Genomic DNA, 18,614 nt, shown 5'->3' on the forward strand with positions numbered 1-18,614 from the left:
CAAGCAAAAAGAGGAAAATTGGCAACAGATGTTAGCTTAGGGCCAATCTTCCTCACAAATAAAATAAAATTGCCCAGAAGATTCTGGCAAGCAGCCAGGAATGAGAAACCTTGCCCCAGAGGGGAGGTCCTCGGTATGGGGGCCTTGTCACAAGGAGCTCCCAGGGCACAAAGCACCTGGGTCACCTGCCAGACCTCAGCTCCCTCAAGCCACCAGCAGGCCGGTCAGAGTCCTCCCCTGGCACTGGGGCCCTACCCACTTCCCAGGGGAAAGGCAGACGCCCTTTCTTTCTTCCCCAAATGAGGAGTCGGGGCCGCAGTGGGCAGGACCTCCTGGATCCAAAGAAAAGGCAGCTGCAATGGGGGAAAGGAGGCTAAGCCACTGTGAAGACGGGGCAAGCCACGCTCGGCACCAGGCTGTGGCTCCCACGCCAGATTCTCACCAGCCCTGAAGGTGGAGCTACCAGCTGGGAGCTCTTTGAAGACGTGAGGTTGTGGGCACCTACCTTGGAAGAAGCTCAAGAGCTGACTGGGGCTGCTGGAAGGAAGGAAGTCTTCCCTGCCCAGCCGCTTCACTGTGAAGGCAGATTCTCAGCACTTGAGTCTTAAAAACCAAGGCAGAATTGATGCTGAACCTGACTCAGCTGTGCAATAACTCATAGTCATCCAAGGACACGCGAAATGCCTGGGGTGCCCGTTCAGCTCATATGGAGATTCACTTCCAACATGTCATTTTCTTTTTAGTATTTAATAATCATCCATGAAGATGCACAATATATGAAATGTTTTAGATTAATTATGCACTAATAGTCATTTTAAAGATAATTCAATCCAGAGGAAAATAATTTAACATTTAGAACATTATGGCTCCAGGAAATTAAACAAAATTAAAATTTGAATTTCTGTACATATTTTGGTTGCTGATACAAAATTCATTAGAGAGGATTCTGTGGGGAAGGAAACTACAAACATAGGTGAAAGAGACAGGAACAATGTAAAATTTCTGACTGTAAAAGAAGAGCTTGGTCTTTTTAGATTTTTTCTTTGAAACTGGACATTGGCAGGCAACAAATCGTGAGAATCTGTGGATTGCTGCAGACGCTTCAAAGGAAGGATGACCGGCTGTGTTTGAAATGTCAGTATTCATAACTCACCAGAAATTACATCCTTTGCACCTTCTGGAGCTTACGAAGAGAAGTTTTAGTGGTCAACATGAAAATGCAATAGAGGGCGTGGAAATGAATAAAAGAAACCCTAACTAAACTGGAGCCAGGAAGGCCCGGAGGGAGAGCACTCACACCCTATTCACACATGGTCACTTACACCAAACAGGAAGAGAGACAAGGCTTGCATCTTGGACAGGAAATAAAACTACTTTTCTACTGAAGGAAGATTTTTCTCCCTACCCAGCAACAGCCCAGCCAATGAGAAACACCACAGCTCAGCCAATGACAAATGTCACACAGCTCAGCCAATGAGAAATGCCACAGCTCAGCCAATGAGAAATGCCGCAGCTCAGCCAACAAAAAACCCCACAGCTCAGCCAATGAGAAATGCCACAGCTCAGCCAATGAGAAATGCCACAGCTCAGCCAATGAGAAACACCACAGCTCAGCCAATGAGAAACACCACAGCTCAGCCAATGAGAAGCGCTGCAGCTCAGCCAATGAGAAGCTGTTGCTGCCCTGAACTGTTACTTTCCCCCAATGGACTTTCCTTTAGAGCAGCCCCTCCCCCTCCCCCTTTTTCTCTATAAAAGCAGCTCCCCTCCTTTGTTCTCTGGGTTTGCCTTTGGTTTGCCATAGCATGCACATCCTGAATTGCAATTCTTTTGGCTATTCCCGAATAAACTCATTTTGATATAAAATAACAGGCAAATTTGCTTTTTAAATGGACAAAGGTGTATAATTTTTCCACTTTTTAAAGAGGTAGGGCAGCAAAAATATTTGATGAGCTCTGCCCAGAGCCAGCAGTAAGATTAAAGGGGTATCCCCAGGAGCCTCTCAGTAACTGCCAGCTGCTGTGGTCACTATTACTGCTAATTGTTACTGAGGCCCTGGTGTGGGGTTCCTGGGCTCCAGGCTGTGGAGACCCTTCCCACACTGTGGTCCTAACATCAGGCCAACCTGGGGTCCACCCGTGGCTCTGCCATCTACTGCCTGGGCAATGACAGCCACTTTGAGCTGCCTCTGTAAAACAGGGAGATGATGACCATACACCAGCCCTGGTGCGGGGCCTGGAGCTGGGCCTCTGTCACCCTCTCCTTCATGTCAGGACCATATAGCAAAGTGGCCAGAGGGCACTGAGGAGGGACAGCACCAGCTTCTGCTAGCATCCCTGGGTGAATGTCCCTGCATCTCAGTGTAGACCGAGCATGGGGACTTTAGACAATGGGTGGGTCTGGGTGTGCGAGTTGGAGTGGGTACATGGGGTGGATGGGGGGCACACATCCAGGGCATAGGAAATCAAGTCAAAGGGTGTGTGTGTGTGTGTGTGAGAGGGAGAGGGAGAGAGAGAGAGAGAGGGAGAGAGGGAGAGAGACAGAGAGAGAGAGACAGAGAGAGAGAGACAGAGAGAGAGAGACAGAGAGAGAGACAGAGAGAGAGAGACAGAGAGAGACAGAGAGAGAGAGAGAGAGAGAGGGAGAGGGAGAGGGAGAGGGAGAGAGGGCTTTCAGAGCAGGGGCTGATGGCGATCTCTCTCAGGCCAGTGGCCAGATTTGAGGTTGACAAAACAAGGTCTGCTGGGAATGGAAGGTTGGGGAAAAGGGGTAGCTTGTGAGGGGCCAGGATGGGACAAGACTGAAGACAGCACCAGATGTGAGTGTCCAACAGGCCCCTGGACGTCTCCCAGACACACCACACTCACCACGTCCAAACCCGACCCCAGCTGCCCCATCACACACACTTGTTCCTCTTCCTGGGTCCCTCCTGTCACCACGTCAGAGACCTGGGCCTCATCCCCAGGAGTTTCCTCCCCTACAGCCTCTCAGCCACGCGTCTGGTCCGTTCTCCCTCTTGGATGTCTCTCCTACACCCACTTCTGCTGTCTGGTCCCGGCTCCATCCCAGCTCTGACCCGTGCTCCTTCCCTGACCTCTGTTCCTCCTGTCCATCTGTGTGTCCCTTTCGGAGTGCCTATCAGAATGGGGAATGGTCTTGTCATCCAGTCACTTGTTTGCACGTCTCCCACACTGGACTTTGAGCCCAGCGAGGCTGAGGACCGGGGCTGTCACAGTCACTGCTGTGTGCCTAGCACGGACCAGGCCCACAGATGATGCTCAGTGTACTGTGGTGAATGCATCAATGGGTCCCTGCCCCACCTCCTCCCCATCTGCCAGCCCAGCCTCACTCCTGCCACTGTCCTCCGTGTAGCAGTCAGGAGCTGGCTGAAAAAGAACGAAAACCAAAAACTGCCATTCCCTTCACTAATAAAAGTAACACACTGCATGAGAATTAAGCACTCAAACTACAAAATTAAGAGTCAGAGTCCCCGCGCCCAGCCCTGATCTTAGACCCACCTCAAACGGACCCCCAAATCTTGCCCTCATCAGCCTTGTCCACCCAGCATTACTCCCTGACATTTGATAATAAATAGACATCGCTCATCTCTATTTCTGAGTTTTTCAACTGGAAATGTGCTGGTATGTAAGAATTTACAATTCTCTTCTTTTCCTTTTCTTCTTTTTTGCTGGGAAGATCTGCCCTGAGCTAACATCTGTTGCCAATATTCCTCTTTTTTTCCTCCCTCCACAAAACCCCAGTGTGTAATGTATATTCTAGGTGTACTTCCTAGTTCTTGCATGTGAGCCACCGCCACAGCATGGCAACTGACAGACGGGTGGCGTGGTTCCGCACCCGGGAAACGAACCCAGGCCGCCAAAGCGGTGAGAGTGCCAAACTTTAACCACGAGGCCATCAGGGCTGGCTCAGCAATACTTCTCTCTTGACCCCCCCGGCCCCAGTGTAAAAGGTGAGCGCTTTGTCCCCAAGCAGCCTGTCCTTCCTCCACCCCTTTCCTCCCTCCCCATTTTCACAAGGAATTTGTATACATTCCTTGTTCTTGTATTATACTCTCTTCACTGTCTCCCTCAGCTTCCAGCATGGCCAGAGAGGAAACAAGCAGTCTCCCCCTCCCCCCTCCTCCCCCTCCTCCCCCCCGCCTCCCCCCTCCCCCTCCTCCCTCCTCCCCTCCTCCCTCCTCCCCCTCCCCCTCCTCCCCCCTGCCTCCCCCCTCCTCCCCCCCACCTCCCCCCTCCTCCCCCCCGCCTCCCCCCTCCTCCCTTCCCTAGGCCAGATCATCCTTTCACCTTACTGGGGTTTAACACACAGGCTGTTCGGTGGCTATCATAAGGCCCCTTGTACTCTGTGCATTTCCCCAAGTCAGAAAAACGAAAATAACAGCATATACGTGACAATGACAGAAGCGCCACTCAGGGAGATGTGACTAAGCTGGAGAGGAGCCCTCGGGCACGCTGTGTCACAAAGGAGGCCGCCCCGAGGAGGACGTTCTCGGCATCAAGGTCAGACGGCATCTCTGTCCTTCCAGTCCGTCAAGCCACTTAGACTCGTACCACATGTCAGCGTGCTCTCTGCCAGACAAGGACTTTCTAGAATGACTTGGTCTTCCCTCACACGGTATTTCTAACACTGCAGGTCTTGCCCATTAGTGGGTCATGAAATCAATGTAACTGTACAGACAAGCTGAAAAATATGATCAAGGATGGAAAATACCAGAAGGACCTCGAAGGCCATTATGCTATGTGAAATAAGTGAGACAGAGAAAGACAAACATCATATGATCTCACTTGTATGTGGAATTAAAAAACAACAAAAAACCAAGCTCATAAGTACACAGAAAAGAATATGATAGAAAATACTGAAGCCAATCTCAAGTAGTCAGAGCAAGCACTGGTTCACAAAAGTTGGTTCTTGTTTTGTGTGTGTCTATGCGAATGTGTGTCAACTGGAACGCAGTTAAAAGGCTGAAAGCCGTTGTCCTAGATTTTGGTTAGAATTCCACTGAATCTATAGGTCAGGACACCAACACCTTCCCAACATCGAGTCTTTCGATCCATGAATGTGGTATCACTCTCCATTTAGTCGAAAATTTTCTCTGCAAGTCTGCACTTCTTTGATTATATTTATTCCTAGGTATTGATATTTTTTGATGCTATTCATGGCGTTTTATTTTTTTTTTATTTTTTTTTTTTTAAAGATTTTATTTTTTCCTTTTTCTCCCCAAAGACCCCCGGTACATAGTTGTGTATTCTTCATTGTGGGTTCTTCTAGTTGTGGCATGTGGGACGCTGCCTCAGCGTGGTCTGATGAGCAGTGCCATGTCCGCACCCAGGATTCGAACTAACGAAACACTGGGCCGCCTGCAGCGGAGCGCGCGAACTTAACCACTCGGCCACGGGGCCAGCCCCTTCATGGCGTTTTAAATTCCATTTTCAATTTGGCGCTGGTATACAGAAATACAATTGAGTTATGTAAATGACTTTCTATCCAGAGAGCTCGCTAAATTCACTTATTCTTTTTTCTCCTTTTTAATGAAATATAACTTCATAAAGTACACAAATATTAAGCGTAGAGGGGGATAATTTTTTTTTTTTTTACAGTTATGTTGTTGTTTTTTTTTAACTGGGAAAGATTTGCCCTGAGCTAACATCTGTTGCCATCTTCCTCTTTTTTCTCTCTCCCTCTCCAAAGCCCCAGTGCACAGCTGTATATGGTAGTTGTAAGTCCTTCTAGGTCTTTTGTGTGATTCTAGGTCTTCTGTGTGAGCCACCACCACAGCATGGCTATAGACAGGCGAGTGGTGTGGTTCCATGACCGGGAACCGAACCCAGGCCCCGGCGCAGTGAGTGACAAAGTTTATCCACTAGGCCATCAGCGTTGGCTCTGGATAACTTTGTAATACGTAAGCATCACCTAGATCACGATCTAGAACATTCTTGCACTCCAAACGGCTCTCAGCCTCAAGCCCTCTTCTAGTCAGTAGCCCCCACACCCCCATTCTGACCTCTCACAATAGACGCTATGTGCTCTTTAGGTCCTATTCTGACTTCCTCCTGAGACAGCACTGTACTCCTGTTCTGTCTTCTTTTGCTCAACGTGATGTCTGAGATCCCCTGTGTTGCTGTGTGTTTGGGTGGCCCGTTCTCTTATCTCTGAGGAGTCTTCCATTGTGTGGATGGACTAGTTTGCTCCTCCACTCCCTGCCCGTGGATACTTAGGCTGCCAACGGCAGAAACAAGGGTTTCCTAAGAGTGGAACTGCTGAGTCACACAGAGCACGCCACTGCTCTGGAGCGGGGAGACAGGGCTCAGAAGCTGCTTCCCGGGTGGGGCTCCTCTCAGCATCAACTGAGTCACAATTGGAGAAAAGCCTGGACGGGGAGCATTGGAGCTGGTCTCCTTAGGTCTCTCCTTTGAGATGTGAAAAATGCACAGCTCAGTGCTTGTCTTCAGTGGACACGTTTGCCGCTGCCTCCCAGGTAAGTTCTAGAAGACTAGGGATCTGCTTTCTGCAAGACGTGTGTGTGTGTGTGTGTGTGTGTGTGTGTATTTTTAACATTTCAATTGGTAGGAAGGATATACGAAAAATACACCAGTAAGTTCAGCTCCGTGACTTTTTACATTTGTCCACGCCACCAGTGGTTCCCAGCTGGGGACGATTTTGCTCCCTGCCAGTAGGACCCTCCAAGTTTTGACAACCGAAAATGTCTCCAGACAGCCAACGCCGGGAGAAGCAGGGGTGTGGGGCTTTTTCCACATGGATATGCATGTCCCACGACTGCAATGACTCTGCTTTCCCCACTGAGGTGCCAAGCGACCCTTGCTAGAAATCAACATGTATCTGTGGGTCTGGTTTGGGACAGTCTGCCCTGTCCCATTGGTCTATTCATCTATCCTAGTGCCGATACCGTGCTGTCTTAATGACTTTAGCTTTACAGGAAATCTTCAAATCTGATGGTGTAAATCTTCAAAGTTTGTTCTTTAAAATTTTCTCCTCTAGGACCTCTGCACTTCCTAAAAATTTTAGAATCAACTTGTTCCTGACAACAACAAACTTGTTAGGACGTTTACTGGGGTTGCATTGACAAGAGTCGAATTTGGAAAGCCTTCATAAGTCAACAGTGCTGAGTACTCCAATCCACGGAGAGGTAAAACCTCTCCATTTTTACGTGGGTATTCTTTCTCTCAGCAAGATTTTATGGTTTCAGAGTAGGGTTCTTGCACATCTTTTGTCAAATTTATTCCTAGATGTTTGAGGGGTTTGGATGCTATTGTGAATGGCATTTTAAAATTCGTTTTCCAATTGTTTCTTGGTGGCATGCAGAAATACAAGTGATTTCTGTATACTGATCTTGCATCCAGTAACCTTCCTAAAAATCATTTATTCATTTTAATAATTTGTTTTTAGGCTCTTTTGGCTTATTTAAGCACACAGTCATGCCATGAGCCAACTGGCAGTTTTCACTCCTTTTTCAATCTTTATGTTTTTAATTAGTTAATTATTTTTCTGACTTATTGCATTGGCTACAACCTCCAATATTATGTTGACTAGAAAAGGTGATACTTGTGTTATTCCAAACATTAGGGGAAAGTGCTTATTTTAATCTTTAGGTAGAAATACGATGTTAACTGAACTCTTCTGTAAAACACACTTTGTAGGATTAAAGAAGTTCCTTTCTATTCCTAGTTTTTGAAGAGCTTCTATTATGAACACGCTCTGAATTTTATCAAATGCTTTCCCAATATAATATGATCATACGATTTTTTCCCTTTATGCTATTCCTGGAGTGAATCACATTGGTTGCTTTTCAAATGCTAAACCAACCTTATACTCTTGGAATAAATCCCACTAGGTCATGACTTATCGTCCTTCTTATATGTTGCTGGATTCTATTTGCTGTTACTTCTGTTTAGGATATTTGAATTCATGTTCACGAGAGATGCTGGCCTGAACTTGTCCCTTCTTGTAATGGTTTCCTTAGCTTTTGGAATCAGTATTTTACTGGACTCATAAGATGAATAAGGAAGTGTTCCCACTTTCTCTGTTATTTAAAAGAGTTTGGGCAATTATTCCTTTCTTAAACGTCTGGGCGAAGTTAACAGTGAAGCTTCCTGGGCCTGTAGCTTTCTTTATGGGAAGGTTTTTAAATATGGATTCAATGTCTCTAACAGATATAGAACTATCCAGATTTTCTATTTCTTCTTGTGTCAGTATTGTTAAATTGTTTTTCCAAGGAAATTGTCCATTTCCTCTGCATGGCTCAATTTACTGGCAAAGTTGTTCATAATATCCGCTTATTACATAGTTAAGATCTGTATTGATGTCTCATTTTTCATTCCTTTTCATGGAAATTTGTGTTTTTTCCCTTGAGTAGTATTAATCTTTTCAGAGGACGATCTTTCGATTTTGGTGACTGTCTCTACCACGTGTCTGCTAGCTCCTAGGTGTCTGTCAAGGATGCAGCTCAGATTCTTCCTTCTTCGGGACTCAGTCAGGTGCCCATCTGGGCTTCCTCAGGCCCCTGGGCTCCTCCATCCCAGCCCTGACCAACCTTGGTGTCACTGGTGCCAGATCAGCCTCCCCCACTGGACCATGTGCTCTGCAGGGGTTGGGCCCAAGGCTGTTTCGCTCCCCCTTCCATCTCATACCTAAATTCACCTCTGCCTGGGATACCATTTCCCCACTCCTCTTTTCCTGACTTGCCCCAATTCATCTTTTAGGTCTCAGCTGGAGTGGTCCTTCCTCCAGGAAGCCCACTCTGATCCCCAGGCTGAGTCAGACACATCCTCTACGTTCCCAGAACTCCTTGGGCTTCCCTTGTCACAACGCTGTTCATTCTCGGTTGAATTATTTTTAAAATGTGGACGCAGAATCTCCCTGTTTTGAAAATGGTTACAGAAATAGGTTTCAACTAGCCTTGTGTGCCTCACCAGCCAAAACACTGGTTTTCCTGTTTTCAAGTTCCTTGAGGCCTCTGGCAAATTCTCCCCACTCCACTGGTAACTTTGGTCACTGCCTGGAGACTGGACTGCGAGCTCTGTAAGGGCAGGTTCCCAGAAACGCCCAGCCCAGGACCTGGCATCGAGAAGACACTCCGGGAGTGTTGAGGGAACGGACGAGTGGCTCATCTTTCTTTAGGTTTCCTCAGATTTTGTGACATTTCACGCCACTATAAGTGACCAAATTTTGTCTAAACGTTCTTGTCTTACTAATTTTATATCTTTACTAAAGTTGGATGTTTACCCTGGCTCTGGAGAATCACAAGATGCTGCTTTTGGCAAGGGGGACAGATTTTCACAGGTTGCTTTAGCCACAGGAAAGGCAGGACTCGCCTAGCCCCTCCGTGTGCCCTCAGTCGCTCTGCTGGCACTTCTCACATCTCACCATGTCACATGCTGCCCCCTTCACTTCTTGCCTGTGTACCTGAGGAGCAGGAACACAGGCCACTAAGTCCAAGTTGAGTCCCAGTTAGCCATGGGCAAGGAAGAGCTCTTCTCTAAGCCTTAGTTCATCTCAAAATGAGGACACTCGACCCACGGGACAGTACTGCTGACAGGACTAAAGGAGATGGTCCAAAACCTCTCGGTCCAGAGCCAGACTCTGTGAATGGCAGCAAGGGTTTGCACTCACACAGACCTAGGCTCCACTCTCGGCTCTGTCACTTCCGAGATACCCGAGCTGAGCCTGTTTCCCCATCAGTAAACTGGGGGTCAAAATACCTGACTGCCTTGGGAGAATGGAAACGAGACTAAGTGAGGAAACGCTCGATTTAGTAAATGTTGATCTAGCATCTTCTTCCTGACTCGGATTAGGAATTTTATTCCGGAAATATGTCCGACCCTCTGGTCTGCGCTCTGCCCTGGGGCTACACAGAGAGCTTTCAGCCTCCTCACTGGTCTCTGTGTCCCCAGCCTCGTCCCCTTTGATCTGTCCTCTATACGACAGAGTATCCGGACTCAGATGTCCCCTCCTCCAGGAAGCCTTTCCTGACCCCCAGAGCCCTGGGCTCCCCTACCCCAGCTCTGACCACTCTGGGTCATCACAGTGTGGTGACAAGTCTATCTCCCCCAACCGGACTGTGAGCCCCATGAGGGCAGGGCCTGGGGCAGACTTGGTCACTGCAGTGTCCCAGCCCTGGGTCGGGCACAGAGGAGGTACTCAGTGGAAGGGTTGACCTGTGGGAGTCCTGGACCAAGCACCTCTCCCCACGACTGGAAACACGCTTGCAGGCACACGGTGGTGGCTTCCTGGTAAAATAAACGGAATGTACTCCTAATACGTGAGCAATGAAAGAGTCATCGCAACTACACTACCCACTAACCACGTACTTACTCCTCACCCAGCCCAGGAGGGCGAAAGGGCCAAGTCAGAGACGCTAAACACTGACCCACGACATATGACTAACTGGTAATGGAGACTGTTAATGTTAACTACTGAGAGGGGAGCGTTTTTTTAAAGGTGGGAGGGGGAGAGTAAAAACACTAAATCCTTATTTTCCATACACTCCTTCAACGAAATTAGTCTTTAACGTAATTTTCGAAACACAAACACATTTTAAAAACTTGGCCAAGCCAGAAACGAAAGCACAGGCTTTGGGGCTCCAGGCCTCTGCCCTGGCCCGGCCACCTCCCTGGTCTCTGGCCTGGGTCTCTCTCACTCCATCTCCACGCACCTTCCATACCTGAAGTCACCATATTGAACTGAACATCGGATCAAAGTAGGCTCCGCCTGAAATCCTCCAGTGGCTTCTGCTGATTTTAGGATAAAGTCCAAACCTTTAAAATGCCCTAAAGGTCCCATAGGATCAGCATGTCTTTTAGCACCAGTCCCCATACACATGGAATGATTTTCAGTGTTCAAAACGTTTTCTCCCTCTTTTATCTATGCGTTCCCTTGATCCCGGGCTCAGTTCAGCGGCCCCTCTCCTGGAAGCCCTCCATGACCCCTAGGCTAGGTCAGGCCGCCCTCTGGGCTCTCCCGGCCTCCTGGGCTCCCCATCCCAGCCCTGTGCATCAGGGCCATCACTGTCTAGGGACATGTCTGTTGTCCCCAGCAGACTCTGAGTCCCAGGATGGCAGGACAGGGATATCTCGGTCGCTGCTGTGTCCCCAGCACCGTCCAGCACCAAGCTGGCCCCTGAGTGGGTACTCAGGGAGGGTTTAGTGAAGGAAAAACTAAACAAAGGAAACACACCCAAAATTAACATTTGGTTATTAGTGAGCGCTGGAATATGGCATGCTCTCTTTTTTTCTTATGTGTATTTTAAAATTTGCCTACAACAAACATGGATTGCGCCTCTATTTTTAAAATAGGAATCTATTGCTTCGTCCCCACCCCCCCGCCATGCCTGGTCCATTTAGTGGGGAGCTTCCTGTGGTTTCCAGGCCAGGGGCCTGCCCGACGCTCAGCCACATGGGGGCTGCACCCTGAGTACTGGCCACCTGGAGGACTGACCCACAGGACCAGCAGGACTCACCAGGAAGGGGGGTCATGGCTGACTTTTAGGGCAAGAGGCATGTGAGTGGGTGCACGACACCATTTGGTGACCCAAAGGTTTTATGGCCATGTAACCAGGTCACTTTGAAAGCTCCTCGTGGGGAGGACGGGTTCCTGGTAAGTCACTCAGGGAGTGTCTCCGTTGGGATCTGAGAAGCCTCCGGATCCCTCCCAGGAAGCTCTGCCAGCCGCCAGCGTGATGGGGCCAGGAGTCTGCTCCAGCTGGAGGACCTGGCTCGTCACCCTCTCAGGTACTGCGGCCCGGTCCCTCGCCCGGGGCTCCCCAACCCCATCCCCGGTCCCGGCCCGGGGCCCCTGCACCCAGCACCTCTTCTCCCCCTCGCAGCCCTCTGCCTCCCACTGTGGCCATTCTCTACTGGACTGACCGTGCCTCGGCCGCCCTTCCCGAGCCCAGAATCGAAGGGTGAGTGCAGGCTGAGGGGGCGAAGGCTGGGATCTTCTGAGGGGAGACGAACAAGGAGGTGGGCTGGGGGAACGACAAACTTCCGAGTGGGAACTTTTAAACTGCGGGTCTATGATCACAAGCTGCAAAATCAATTTCGGGTATGATGATCAGCATCTCTTTAAAGAAAAGAAATTTAGATACGTACTATCTAATTCCAGTTGTATAAAATTTCAGAAAATGCAGACTAACCTCTAGCGGATGAGTGGTTGCCTGGGGATGGGGGCGGGGGAAGGGCTGGGGTCACAAGGGCCACGAGGATGCTTCGGGGAGGGGGATGGATACGCTTACTCTCTAGACCGTGTTTTCATAGGTGTACACATCTATCAAAACTTATCAAATTGTACACTTTAAATATATGCAGTTTATTGTACGTCCATTATACCTCAATAAAGCCATAAAAAATAAAAGAAATAGAAGGGAATAAAATAGACTAAGCCAGCCCGGAAGGAAGAGGAGTGGGGGAAGGGACAAACTTCCCAAACATCCCGGGAGATGAGGGGCAATCCCCGAAGGGAGGTAAGAGCTGAACTAGCGTGAGGAGGGGATGGGGGTCCCCAGGTGCCCCAGACGGGGAGCCCGCCTCCGGGCTCTGCCCAGGCGCAGGCTGAGCTGCCTCCGGCCCCCAGATGACGTGCTGGTGATCCACGTGGAGGCCTGGAGGCGCTGCGGCAGCGTGGCCCTGGACCCCAAGGATGGCGCGTGGAGCTGCTGCGGGCTCCACTACCCCTTCCACCGGCCCTCCCAGAGGTGCTGCTGGACCAAGGGGAAGGAGTTCCTGGTCATCCCCAGGGACGACACCAACTCAGAATCTGACGACTGCAGGAGACACAGCAGGAGCGGCTAGGCCCTGCTCCTCCCCAGACCCCCGACCCCCCTTCCTTCCAAGCCTTCCACTTGGAGGACTCAGAGTCACTCAGGGGCTCCTACTTTCCAAGAATCCAAATTATGGGCCACATGTTCCCACGGTGGGACCTTGGGTAAGTCACGTCATACTTCTGGGCCTCGGGCTCCTTGTCTGCAAAACAGACCTAAGGAGAGAAGCTTCCAGCTCTGGTTCGGGGGAAGGACGATGGCCCGCTGGCAGGGAAGATGAGGTACGCGGTGCTGGAACCCTGACCCAGAAGTCTCCTTGTGGCAGAGGAGCTTTCCTCCCGTTAGCAAGCGAGCAGGCTGAGCTGAGGGCCCGGGATGCTGAGCTCACCCCCAAGGCGTGGAAGCACTTCTCTCCGTACCTTCTCCCTCCCAGCCATCCTCCTGAGCTGCGGCCTCTCCCGGGTCGTCCTCCTGGCACCTGAGAGGCGACAGGTCCAAGAGGAGAGAGATGGGCGTCCAGGGATGCTCACCGCAGGGAGGCTGAACCGTGAGGTGTGGGGAACCACCGAGCTGCCACAGTGGGGTGCCCCCGTTCCCGCACGTTCTGTCCCACGAGGCTGCAAAGCTCTTGTCTCTTCCCCGACTGCCCTGCCCCACAGGCCCAGGACTCGAGTTAGAGACGCCAGTGAGACACAGCACCCAGGACTCCCAAGGCGGAGGGAGGGTGCTGGGCCCCCGACTGCAGCTTTGGCCCGGTTCTGCTGGTGAGGGTGGACTGGAGAAGTTGGGGTTTTCCAAGGTGAACTTCCAGTGCCCTATCACCAATTTCACAGTGCCATGGCTTCGCGGCCCTTGGACGCATTAATATGTTCTTCAACACCATGTTCCAGTGGGCAGCCCCAAAGACAGCAGCTCCCTGGTGGGCCAGTTCTGCGGCGTCTTTCCCGGTTCATCCAGCCCTTCCAGTGACTGTGCAAGCCTCATTCTCAGTATTAAACAGAAAATGGGTTGATAGCGGGAGAATCTTGGTGGCGGGTGCTCAATGTAAAATTCTTTCCATGTTCCTGTATGTTTGACAATGTTGCATAAAATGTGGAAGAGAAAACTCTCTTCTTAAAAGAGCCGGAGTGTTTTTTCTGTCCTATGGTGAGCCCTGATAACACAGTGGACCTCAGAAATGATGAGTTTTCTATGGCCAATGGGGAAAGAGCCCTGAATACAACAGGTGAACCCAGCCGCTGTCTTGGCCTCGGCTCGGTGCCCAGCACAGTGGAGAAAGGTCCTTCCCAGGAACAGGGGCAGAACTGGGTGCGATGCTAACCAAGGAAAGGCTCCCAGAACAGGGGCCTCAAGAGTCACTGCGTCTCTGCCTCCTGCCGGTGGCCCGAGATGCAGGAGGGAGCACTCTCGGGCTGCCTCATGCAGGAGAACCAGCTGGTTAAGAGCTAGAGCTGGGATTCAGAGGTTCCCAGGCTGGAGGCCCAGCAACACGCTCCCTCCAAGCCTCAGTTTTCTCCTTTGTAAGATGGGGCGAATAATAATCCTCACGCTTAGCGTGGTGTGACATCCAACAAGACTGTGCCTGGCTCCACTGGAAGCTTTCATTAAAGGGCAGCTGCTGCTGCTGCTGTTATAATTAGGCCCAGGCTGGGGCCACTGAATCTCAAAACTGAAAGCTTTCATCCGGTGGGGCAGGAAGATGACAGAAAATACAGACATACCTCAGAGATATCGCAGGTTTGGTTCCTGACCACCGCAATAAAGCAAATATCGCAATAAAGCGAGTCACACGAATTTTTTGGTTTCCTAGCTCATACAGAAGTTATATCTACACTACACTGTAGTCTGTTAAGTGTGCAACAGCATTATGTCTAAAAAAACGATGTGCACACCTTAATTTAAAAATACATTTATTGCTAAAAAATGCTGACCATCCTCTGAGCCTCCGGGAGTGGTCATCTTTTTGCTGGGGGAGGGGCTGGCCTCCACGTTGACGGCTGCGGACTGAGCACGTGGTGGCTGCTGCAGGCTGGGGGTGGCTGTGGCAGTTTCCTAAAATAAGACAACCATGAAGTCTGCCACATCGACCGACGCTTCGTTTAGTAAACAATTTCTCTATCGCACGCGATGCTCTTTCACAGCATTTTACCCACTTCTTTCAAAATTGCCGTCGGTCCTCTCAAACCCTGCCGCTGCTTTATCAACTGAGTTTATGTCGTATCCCAAATCCTCTGCTGTCATTTCAACCATCTTCACAGTATCGTCACCAGCAGCAGATTCCAGCCCAAGAAGCCACATTGTTTGCTCAACCACAAGAAGCAAATCCTCATCCACTAGAGTTTGATCAGGAGATGGCAGCCGGGGCCGGCCCAGTGGCGTAGCAGTTAAGTTCGCACGTTCTGCTTCTCAGCAGCCTGGGTTCGCTGGTTCGGATCCCGGGTGCGGACATGGCACCGCTTGGCACGCCATGCTGTGGTCGGCGTCCCACATATAAAGTAGAGGAAGATGGGCACGGATGTTAGCTCAGGGCCAGGCTTTCTCGGCAAAAAGAGGAGGACTGGCAGTGGTTAGCTCAGGGCTAATCTTCCTCAAAAAAAAAGAAAAAATTGGAGATGGCAGCCATTCAGTCACCTCTTCAGCCTCCATTTTGATTCCAGTTCTCTCACTGTTCCCACATTTGCAGTGACTTCCTCCGCTGAAGTCTTGAACCCCTCAAAGTCATCCAGGAGGGCTGGAATCAACTTCTTCCAAACTCCTGTTAACGTTGATATTTTGGCCTCTTCTCATGAATCACGAATGTTCTTGATGGCATCTAGCATGGTGAATCCTTTCCAGAAGGTTTGCAATTTACTTTGCCCAGATCCGTCAGAGGAATCACTGTCCGTGGCAGCCACAGCCTTACAAAATGTATTTCTTAAATAATAAGACTTGGAAGTCGAAATTATCGCGATCCATGGGCTGCAGAACGGATGTTGCATTAGAGGCATGAAGACAACACTAATCTCATTGCCCACCTCCGTCAGGGCTCTTGGGCAACAGGTGCAGGGTTAGTGAGCAGGAATATTTTGAAAGGAATCTGTTTTTCCTGGATTTAGCAGCATTCTTCAGGGCCCTGGGATTGTGGGATGGCACTGGCTCATCATCACCAACTGTCCGTCCGCAGCTGCATTAGCCCCTAACAAGAACCAGCCTGTCCTTTGAAGCTTCGAAGCCAGGCGCTGACTTCTCCTCTTCAGCTATGAGAATCCTAGGTGGCACCTTCTGATAGAAGGCTGTCTCATCCCTACCGAGAATCTGTTGTTCCGTGCAGCCCCTTCATTATGATCTCAGCTGGATCTAGAGAGCTCGCTGCGTCCCCTGCACTTTCACATTATGGAGACAGCTTCTTTCCTTAAACCTCGCGGATCAACCTCTGCCGGCTTCAAACTTCTCTGCAGCTTCCTCCCTACTCTCAGGCTTCACAGACTGGAAGAGAGTGAGGGCCTTGCTCTGGATCAGGCTTTGGCTAAGGGAGTGTTGAGGCTGGCGTGATCTTCCATCCAGACCGCTACAACTTTCTCCATATCGGCAATAGGCTGTTTCTCTTTCTTCTTGTTCCCGTGTTCACGGAGGAGCACCTTTATTCCTTCAGGAACTTCTCCTTTGCATTCACAACTTGGCTCACTGTCAGGCACAAGAGGCCCAGCTTTCAGCCTATCTCAGCTTTCGACGTGCCTTCCTCACTGAGCTTAATCATTTCCAGCTTTTGATTGAAAAGTGAGAGATGTGTGACTCTTCCTTTCACTTGAACATTCAGAGGCCACTGGAGGGTTATTAACTGGCCCAATTTCAATCTCACTGGGTCTCAGGGAGGAGAGAGAGAGATGGGGGAACAGGCCGGTCGGTGGGGCAGTCAAGACACACACAACATTTACGGATTAAGTTCGCCACCTTATATGGGTGCGGTTCCTGGTGCCCCAAACAATTACAAGCATAACATCACAGATCACTGATCACAGATCACAATAGCAAATATAGTACTGAGAAAGACTGAAACATTGTGAGAATTACCAAAATGTAACACAGAGACACAAAGTAAGCAAATGCTTTTGGAAAAATGGCGCGGACAGACTTGCTGGATGCAGGGTTGCCATCAACCTTCAATTTGTAAAAAACACAAAGTCTACAAAGTGCAGTAAAACGAGATACGCCAGGGTGTGCTCCCAGAGGCCTGGGAGACAAGGTCCCAGTGGCAATCCCCAGAGGGTCCGCATTAGTCCTGTGAGCCCCAAAACCACAGTTTGAGACAGGCCGGGCCTGGACTCAGACCAATCTCCACTTCCTCCACAAACCCCGTTTCCCTCACCAGTAGAATGACTGGTGAGAGAGTCCCCAAGAAGAAGGGACAGCTCTTCTTACAGTAGACTTCCAGTTAATAAATGGAGAAGGAAAGATGGAAAAAGAAAATCAACATCAGGCAAATACCACAACAACAGCTGATGCAGATAAGATCCACCAAAGGATGCTACAATTAGCGGGCAAAAGTTTGAGGAGAAACAGTGTATCTGCATAGTCTCAAAGTGTCTTCCCCAAGAGATTTATTTTATTTCTTATTGAGGTATCATTGGCATATAAGATTATATTAGTTTCAGACGTATAACATAATGATTCGCTATTTGCATGTAGTGCAGAACTAGAGTTATTAACTACAAAAGGAAGGATAGTAACTTTACGATGGATAAATCTAGCAGACACCTCCTTAACCACATGATCAACGTCAATATAACCAGAAATAAGAGATATTGATATCATGAACCCCCGAGGCGGCACACTGAGAAGGACACAACACCATTTCCAGGGTGTTCTTGCCAAAAATGCAGAACCTCTTTCCCATCGAGAGAGAGTATCCAGACAAATTCAAATCGAAGGATGGTTACAAAATAACCAACCAGGACTCTTCAAAAGGGTCATGGTCATGAAAGGGGTCAAGGTCATGAAAGACAAAGAAAGACAGAAGTTGTCACAGATGAAAGGAGACTAAGAGACATGACAATTAAATGCAACACAGGATACTGGATCAGCTCCTGGGACAGAAAAGGGACATCGGTGGAAAAACGTGAAATCTGAACAAGGTGTGCAATGGCATGAAGAGCATTGCACCCACGTTCATTTCCTGGGTTCCCTCGCTGTCCTGGGTTTGTATAAGATGCTGTCACCGGGGGGGAGCTGAGTGGAAGGCAGGAACTCTACTGTTTTTCCAACTCTTCTCTAAATCTAAACTTAGTTCAAAGGAAAAAGATAAAAAAAAATAGCCGCCGAGGGGCTAGCCTGAGAGGAAGCGGGCCCTCAATGCCTGGCTGCTGCCAGTGTCGGTCTGCTGCCCACCCTGAGTCAGTAATTCTGCTTCTGGCAACGGATGCCAGGTTTACCGGCACAGGTGTGAAAGGCCGGCCAGCCTAGCATGCTAACCCTGCAGCACTGTTTATAATAACAATAAAAAAGCCAGGAGAGTCCCTACAAGACTCATAAATTACAGTAATTCTGTCAGCAGCTGAAATAAAGAGTGAGGCGTTTTCTACGTGCTGACAGATAATTCTCTCCAGGATAGCACAGTCAAAGGAAAACTGAGGACTACCACAGGGTACGATGTTTGCCACATTCATGGGAAATAAGAGGGGTGCGTATTGGCATTTGCTTGGAAAGGCACAGTTTTTCGTTTTTTCTGGAAAGTTCGTAAGATGACAGTGGTTGCCTCCGTGGAGAACAGGATGCCTGGGGAACAGAAGCCGAGGGAGACTTTTCCATACCTGCTCTTTTGAACTTTAAACCACCTGAACCTACT

At 49.5% G+C, this 18,614-nt stretch overlaps 1 protein-coding gene across 2 annotated transcripts in view; it reads right to left on the reverse strand.

Moving 5' to 3' along the window:
* OPA3 (outer mitochondrial membrane lipid metabolism regulator OPA3) overlaps positions 1–18,614 on the reverse strand; it is a 90,390-nt gene that overhangs the window by 44,952 nt on the left and 26,824 nt on the right. The gene's annotated exons all lie outside the window — the stretch shown is intronic.

The sequence above is a fragment of the Equus asinus genome, chromosome 26 (assembly GCF_041296235.1).
Source record: "Equus asinus isolate D_3611 breed Donkey chromosome 26, EquAss-T2T_v2, whole genome shotgun sequence".
Classification (NCBI taxonomy): domain Eukaryota; kingdom Metazoa; phylum Chordata; class Mammalia; order Perissodactyla; family Equidae; genus Equus; species Equus asinus.